Genomic DNA, 8,692 nt, shown 5'->3' with positions numbered 1-8,692 from the left:
ATAACAGCTGTGGTGCCCAGGGCATCCGGTGGTTCTGTCCTACAGCTATAGTTTCCACTGTCCTTCTCCCCAGCTCCACTCACATGCATAGACAGAGTAATGTTGGGCAGGATGGCGCTAGCGTTAAGTAGGACCTGGCCATCCTTCCACCACTGCATCACATGGCTGGGCTGTAGGCAGACAAACTCACAGGCCAGGCTGAAGCTGTGGCCCGGCCGGATCATTTGGTCCACATGGGCTGAGTTGATGGAGGTGTAACAGTGACCTATTAATCCAGAAACATCCACTTTTTATAAGATAGAACACTTGTGTTAAGCGTGTTATAACCACTTATAAGCTTGTTATAACTACTTGTTAGGATATAAGCAAAGATGGTCCAAGCTCTATTTCCTATTTATCCATCCTATTCATCCATTTGAAATATGACAGAGAGAACAACATACTCCTTTCCACTAAAAGCCTATGCCTGGCTATGCCTAGACTTACCTCTTACTTGGACCAAGAGAAAAGCTATCCTTAAGATCAAGCACATAATGTCAATCAGTCCCATTTGTGATACATGTCAGTCTGTCCTTTTCACAGCTTGATGTGTGGACTGAGTCCCTTCAGACAAAGAAAGGCAGTGTGGAAACTACCTATCGGGTGACCCAACAGTTACTCAGGAAACGCAGGTCTGAGTTCTGAGAAGCTCTCATGATAAACCAGCAGATGGTTTGATAACACTGACCAACAGATCACATCCTCTTGCAATTCATTCTATTGCAAACTTGCAAAGTTTAAAGTGGAAGTTTAAAGGAGTATATTTTCCTATACAGTAGGGTCTATGACAGTAGAGAGAGAGAGCTTCACATTCATTTGTTCTTTCTCTTTGATGTTTTCACCTTCGACTCCCCAGGTAAACATTTCCCCTGAATCCATCTTTAATAGGCTATTTCTACGTGTTCATTTCTCAGAGAACGCATAGAGCCCCGTGTTGATTGTCCCTTTTATCCCATGGCTTTAATTGAACACATAAGCCACTAGCAATGTGTTCAACATCAACTAAAGTAGCTAGCAAGTTAGTTTACTAGATAGCTACAGTAGTTGCCTTGGTCACCAAACAAACAGACTTGCTCATTTAGCTAAACAACCATGAGTCCTAGCTTGCTATTATGAAAATCCCAATGACAACAATGCTTTAAATTAGAGCAGATCAAACATAGAACATGTAAGAATGAACTATAGCCATTGAATTATACCATGCTGATATACTGTGCATATGTAAGGGATAATCAACCAGGGACTAAGCGTAGCCAACCAAACCATCAGTCCTAGCTTGCCATTATGAAAATTGAATTCAACAATGCCAATAACATTAATGTTTTCAATTCGACTTTTGCTTGCAAAAGCTGCGCAAAACAAAGAACATGCAAGAATGAACTAGCCATTAAATTCTACCATGCTGATATACACTATATATATACAAAAGTATGTGGCCACCCCTTCAAATTAATGGATTTGACTATTTCAGCCACACCTGTTGCTGACAGGAGTTACTCTTAAGGATCGGACACTCTTTTTTTTTATCGCCAAAAATGACATGACATCTAACTGCCTGTAGCTCAGACCTGAAGCAAGGATATGCATATTCTTGATACCATTTGAAAAGGAAACACTGAAGTTTGTGGAGATGTGAAATTAATGTAGGAGAATATAACAAATTAGATCTGGTAGAAGATAATACAAATATAAAAACATATGTTTTTCTTTGTTCCATCATCTTTGAAATGCAAGACAAAAACCATAATGTACTGTTCCAGGTTAGGCACAATTTAGATCTTGGCCACTAGATGGCAGCAGATTATGTGTAAAGTTTTAGACTGATTCAATGAATCATTGTATTTCTGTTCAAAATGTTGTATTAAGACTGCCCAAATGTGCCTAATTGGTTTATTAATACATTTTCAAGTGCATAACTGTGCACTCTCCTCAAACAATAGCATGGTATTATTGCACTGTAATAGCTACTGTAAATTGGACAGTGCAGTTAAATTAACAAGAATTTAAGTTTTCTGCCCATATCAGATATGTCTATGTCCTGGGAAATTTTCTTGATACTTACAACCTCATGCTAATCACGTTAGCCTATGTTAGCTCAACTGTCTCGTGGGGGGGGGGGGGGGGGCGATCCCGTAGAGGTTACAATCAAGCACACAGATATGCAATCTACATAGAAAAACATTGGCAGTAGAATGGCCTTAAGAGCTCACTGTCTCAGTCGGCGTTCCATCCCAAAGGTGTTCGATGGGGTTGAGGTCAGAGCTCTGTGCAGGCCAGTCAAGTTCTTTCACACCGATTTCGATTGTATGGACCTCACTTTGTGCACGGGGGCATTGTCATGCTGAAACAGGAAAGGGCCTTCCCCAAACTGTTGCTACAAATTTGGATGCACAGAATCGTCTAGAAAGTTATTGTAAGAATGTATGCTGTAGTGTCCCTTCACTGGAACTAAGGGGCCTAGCCCAAACCATGAAAAACAGCCCCAGACCATTATTCCTCCTCCACCAAATTTTACAGTTGGCACTATACATTTAGGCAGGTAGCGTTCTCCTGGCATCCGCCAAACCCATATTTGTCCGTCGGACTGCCAGATGGTGAAGAGTAATTCATCACTCCAGAGAACACTTTCCACTCCTCCAGAGTCCAATGGCAGCGAGCCTTACACCACTCCAGCCAACGCATAGTATTGCACATGGTGATCTTAGGCTTGTGTGCGGCTGCTCGGCCACAGAAACCCATTTCATGACAGTTGTGTTGACGTTGCTTCCAGATATAGTTTGGAACTTGGTAGTGAGTGTTGCAAACAAGGACAGACAATTTTTACCCGCTTTGCACTTCATTTCTTACAGCACTCTGTGGTCCCGTAAGAAATTGTTTGGCCTACCTACCACTTCATAGCTGAGCTCTTGTTGTTCCTAGACGTTTCCACTTCACAATAATAGCACTGCCAGTTGATCAGGGAAACTCCAGTAAAGCAGAAATTTAACGAACTGACTATGACCATCCTATGACGGTGCCATGTTGAAAGTCATTGGGCTCTTCAGTAAGGCCATTCTACTGCCTATGTTTGTCTATGCAGATTGCATGGCTGTGTGCTCGATTTTATACACCTGTCAGCAGCAGGTGTGGCTAAAATAGCCAAATCCACTCATTTGAAGGGGTGCCCACATACTTTTGAATATATACTGTATGTCTATATGTCTTTTTTCACAGCTTGATGTGTGTCTTTTTCACAGCTTGATGAGTACCTTCAGACACAGAAAGGCAGTGTGGAAACTACATTTTATGACCTCACACTTACTCAGGAAACACAGGTCTGAGTAGCTCTCATTATAAACAAGCCGATGGTATGATAACACTGATCAACAGATCACATCCTCTTGCAATTTATACTATTGCAAACTTTAAAGTTGAAGTTTAAAGGAGAATAATAGAGTATATAATAGGGTCTATCATAGTAGAGAGAGAGCGAGAGATTCACAATTAATTTGATCTCTGATGCTTTCACCTCTGAGTCCCCGGGTAAACATTTCCTTTGAATCCATCTTTACCAGGCTATTTCTACAGTAGGGCAAAACACACATATATCAGCCTACATCTGCTAACCACCATGTGACGTGTTAACATCCTCTCAGCTGTGTTCCTTCGGCTTGGAGAAACTGCTGGTAGGCTAGTCAACCACTTCACAAACTAGCTGCATCCCAGGTGGCACAGACATCTGCCTGATTCCTGCATGCCAGATCTAAAACTGGCAGCCGGATCCGGCCCGAGTCTGAAATGAATGACGGTACAGAATAGGCCCGAGTCATTTGGGCCCGATCTGGCAGCCAGAACTGAGCCAAAGCTGCCATTTTAGGCCCAGCAATGCCCCGAATTCACTCGATTTGATCTAAATAGATGAAATTGACTGTGTGGGTTTCATCCCTTAACAGGCACTATTTATGTACAGTAGCATGGATGTATCCAAATAAATGTCACTAGAAAACAGCTTAAACAAATCCAAATGCATTTCAAAGATAATTCATACAAATCCAAATACCTCCACAGATCTTCATTGTAAAAGGTTTAAACACTGTTTCCCATGCTTGTTCAGTGAACCATAAACAATTAATGAACATGCACCTGCGGAACGGTCGTAAAGACACTAACAGCTTACAGATGGTAGGCAATTAAGGTCACAGTTATGAAAGCTTAGGACACTAAAGAGGCCTTTCTACTGACTCTGAAAAACACCAAAACAAAGATGCCCAGGGTCCCTGCTCATCTGCGTGAACGTGCCTTAGGTGTGCTGGAAGGAAGCATGAGGACTGTAGATGTGGCCAGGGAAATAAATTGCAATGTCCGTACTGTGAGATGCCTAAGACAGCATTACAGGGAGACAGGGCGGACAGCTGATCGTCCTCGCAGTGGCAGAGCATGTGTAACAACACCTGCACAGGATCGGTACATCCAAAACATCACACCTGCGGGACAGGTACAGGATGGCAGCAACAACAGCCCGAGATACACCAGGAATGCACAATCCCTCCATCAGTGCTCAGACTGTCCACAATAGGCTGTGAGAGGCTGGACATGACCTTCATCTTGACATGACCTTCCAGCATGACAATGCCACCAGTCATACTGCTCGTTCTGTGTGTAATTTCCTGCAAAACATTAATGTCAGTGTTCTGCAATGGCCAGCGAAGAGCCCGGATCTCAATCCAATTGAGCACGTCTGGGACCTGTTGGATCGGAAGGTGAGGGCTAAGGCCATTCCCCCCAGAAATGTCCAGGAATTTGCAGGGGCCTTGGTGGAAGAGTGGGGTAACATCTCACAGCAAGAACTGGCAAATCTGGTGCAGTCCATGAGGAGGAGATGCACTGCAGTACTTCATTCAGCTGGTGGCCACACCAGATACTAGAGTTCGACCGATTCATCGGAATGGCCGATTAATTAGGGGCGATTTCAAGTTTTCATAACAATCGGAAATCGGTCATTTTGAACGCCAATTTTATTTAATCTTTATGAAACGAGGCAAGTCAGTTAAGAACACATTCTTACGGCCTAGGAACGGTGGGTTAACTGCCTTGTTCAGGGGCAGAATGACAGAATTTTACCTTGTCAGCTCAGGGATTCAATCTTGCAACCTTACGGTTAACTAGTCCAACGCTCTAACCACCTGCCTCACAAGGAGCCCGCCTGTTACGTAAATGCAGTAAGAAGCCAAGGTAAGTTGCTAGCTAGCATTAAACTTAATCAATCATAATCACTAGTTATAACTATACATGGTTGATGATATTACTAATTTATCTAGCGTGTCCTGTGTTGCATATAATCAATGCAGTGAGCATTCGCGAAAAAGGACTGTCGTTGCTCCAACATATACCTACCCATGAACACCAATGCCTTTCTTAAAATCAATACACAAAGTATATATTTTTGAACCTGCATATTTAGCTAGTTAGCAGGCAACCAGGTGAAATTGTGTCACTTCTCTTGCGTTCATTGCAAGCAGAGTCAGGCTATATGCAACAGTTTGGGCCACCTGGCTCATTGCGAAGTAATTTGCCAGAATTTTACGTAATTATGACATAACATTGAAGGTTGTGCAATGTAACAGGAATATTTAGACTGATGGATACCACCCGATAAAATAAGGAATGGTTCCGTATTGCACTGAAAGAATAAACATCTTGTTTTCAAGATGATAGTTTCCGGATTCGACCATATTAATGACCTAAGGCTCGCAATTCTGTGTGTTATTATGTTATAATGAAGTCTATGATTTGATGGAGCAGTCTGACTGAGCGATGGTAGGCAGCAGCAGGCTCGTAAGCATTCATTCAAACAGCACTTTAGCGGCAGCGTAGCCTAGTGGTTAGAGCGTTGGACTAGTAACCGGAAGGTTGCGAGTTCAAACCCCCGAGCTGACAAGGTACAAATCTGTCGTTCTGACCCTGAACAGGCAGTTAACCCACTGTTCCCAGGCCGTCATTGAAAATAAGAATATGTTCTTAACTGACTTGCCTGGTTAAATAAAGGTCAAATTAAAATTAAAATGAGCGGGGTGAGCGCTAATAACGCTTCAAACGTCACTCGCTCTGAGACTTGGAGTAGTTGTTCCCCTTGCTCTGCATGGGTAACGCTACTTCGAGGGTGGCTGTTGTCATTGTGTTCCTGGTTCGAGCCCAGGTAGGAGCGAGGAGAGGTACGGAAGCTATACTGTTACACTGGCAATACTAAAGTGCCTATAAGAACATCCAATAGTCAAAGGTATATGAAATACAAATGGTATAGAGAGAAATAGTCCTATAATTCCTATAATAACTACAACCTAAAACTTCCTACCTGGGAATATTGAAGACTCATGTTAAAAGGAACCACCAGCTTTCATATGTTCTCATGTTCTGAGCAAGGAACTTAAACATTAGCTTTCTTACATGGCACATATTGCACTTTTACTTTTTTCTCCAACACTTTGTTTTTGCATTATTTAAACCAAATTTAACATGTTTCATTATTTATTTGAGGCTAAATTGATTTTTATTGATGTATTATATTAAGTTAAAATAAGTGTTCATTCAGTATGGTTGTAATTCGGCGTATTGGCGTTGAAAAATCATAATCGGTCGACCTCTACCAGATACCGACTGTTACTTTTGATTTTGACCCCCCTTTGTTCAGGGATACATTATTCCACTTCTTTTAGTCACATGTCTGTGGAACTTGTTCAGTTTGTCTCACATGTTGAATCTTATGTTCATACAAACATTACCACATGTTAAGTTGGCTGAAAATAAACGCAGTTGACAGTGAGAGGACATTTATTTTTTTCCTGAGTTTATGTGTTTATGTAAATGTGTGTCTCTGGTTCTAGCTGCCCTTTCCTTGCTGTGTTCAGTCCTCTCCTTTCTGCCTCTGTCTGGTGCAAGCTGCAGCCACTTTATGACAAACTTCTCTGTCTCTCAATCTGTAATCTGTAGCCTTGGATGTAAAAGTGTTTCTCCTTTTGAATAAAACAAACAAAGTTCAAAATAAGTAGTCACTGAAATCCTAGGAATCACAATCCAGACCTCAGTCAAACAGATCAAGAGATATGTGTTTGTTGTAGCGCTCCCTTGTGGTCAATCTGAACATGCTCGCATATGTTGAGTCTTATCAGGGTTTGTAACATGTGTACTGGTGTATATACATTTATGTGCCAGCCCACGCCCACATTAAAGTTTACTGGTCAGCTGTTTTACATACTTGAAAATATTGCGTTGAATGACGTTGGTCCATAGACCATACAGTACATTCGGAATGTATTCAGACCCCTTGACTTTTTCCACATTTTGTTACGTTACAGCGTTATTATAAAATGTATGAAATAAATAAAATCCTCATCAATTTACAGACAATATACCATAATGACAAAGAGAAAACAGGTTTTTAGACATTTTTGCAAATTGATTAAACATAAACACATACATACCTTATTTACATAAGTATTCATACCCTTTGCTATGTGACTCGAAATTGAGCTCAGGTGCATCCTGTTTCCATTGATCATCCTTGAAATGTTTCTACAACTTCATTGGAGTCAGCCTGTTGTAGATGTAGATGATTGGACATGATTTTGAAAGGCACACACACCTGTCAATATAAGGTCCTACAGTTGACAATGCACGTCAGAGAAAAAACCAAGCCATGAGATCGAAGGAATTGTCGGTAAAGCTCCAAGACAGGATTGTGTCAAGACACAGATCTGGGGAAGGGTACCAAAACATTTCTGCAGCATTGAAGGTCCCCAAGAACACAGTGGCCTCAATCATTCTTAAATGGAAGAAGTTTGGAACCACGTAAGACACTTCCTAGAGCTGGCCGCCCGGCCAAACAAGGCAATCGGGGAAGAAGGGCCTTGTTCAAGGAGGCGGCCAAGAAACCGATGGTCACTCTGACAGAGCTCCAAAGTTCCTCTGTGGAGAATGGAAAGCTTCCAGAAGGACAACCATCTCTTCAGCACTCCACCAATCAGGCCTTTATAGTAGAGTGGCAAGACAAAAGCCACTCCTCAGTAAAAGGCACATGACAGCCAGCTTGGATTTTACCAAAAGGCACCTAAAGGACTCACAGACCATGAAAAACAAGATTCTCTGGTCTGATGAAACCAGGATTGAACTCTTTGGCCTGAATGCCAAGCATCACGTCTGGAGGAAACCTGGCACCATCCCTACGGTGAAGCATGGTGGTGGCAGAATCCTTCTGTGGGGAGGTTTTTAAGCGACAGAGACTGGGAGACTAGTCAGGACCAAGGGAAAGGTGAACAGAGCAAAGTACAGAGAGATCCTTGATGAAAACCTGCTCCAGAGCACTCAGGACCTCAGACAGGGCAAAGGTTCACTTCCCAACAGGACAATGACCCTAAGCACACAGCGAAGACAACGCAGAAGTGGCTTCAGCCAGAGCCCGGACTTGAACGATAGAACATCTTTGGAGAGACCTGACAATAGCTGTGCAGAGATGCTCCCCATCCATCCTGACAGAGCTTGAGACGATCTGCAGAGAAGAATGGGAGAAACTCCAAAAATACAGGTGCCAAGCTTGTAGCGTCATACCCAAGACTCGAGGCTATAGTTGCTGCCAAAGGTGCTTCAACCACGCTGATGGTTTTCTTACTGTGCTGACCAC

The sequence above is a fragment of the Oncorhynchus gorbuscha genome, linkage group LG22 (assembly GCF_021184085.1).
Source record: "Oncorhynchus gorbuscha isolate QuinsamMale2020 ecotype Even-year linkage group LG22, OgorEven_v1.0, whole genome shotgun sequence".
In the NCBI taxonomy this organism is placed as follows: Eukaryota; Metazoa; Chordata; class Actinopteri; order Salmoniformes; family Salmonidae; genus Oncorhynchus; species Oncorhynchus gorbuscha.
This window is presented reverse-complemented; position numbering follows the sequence as displayed.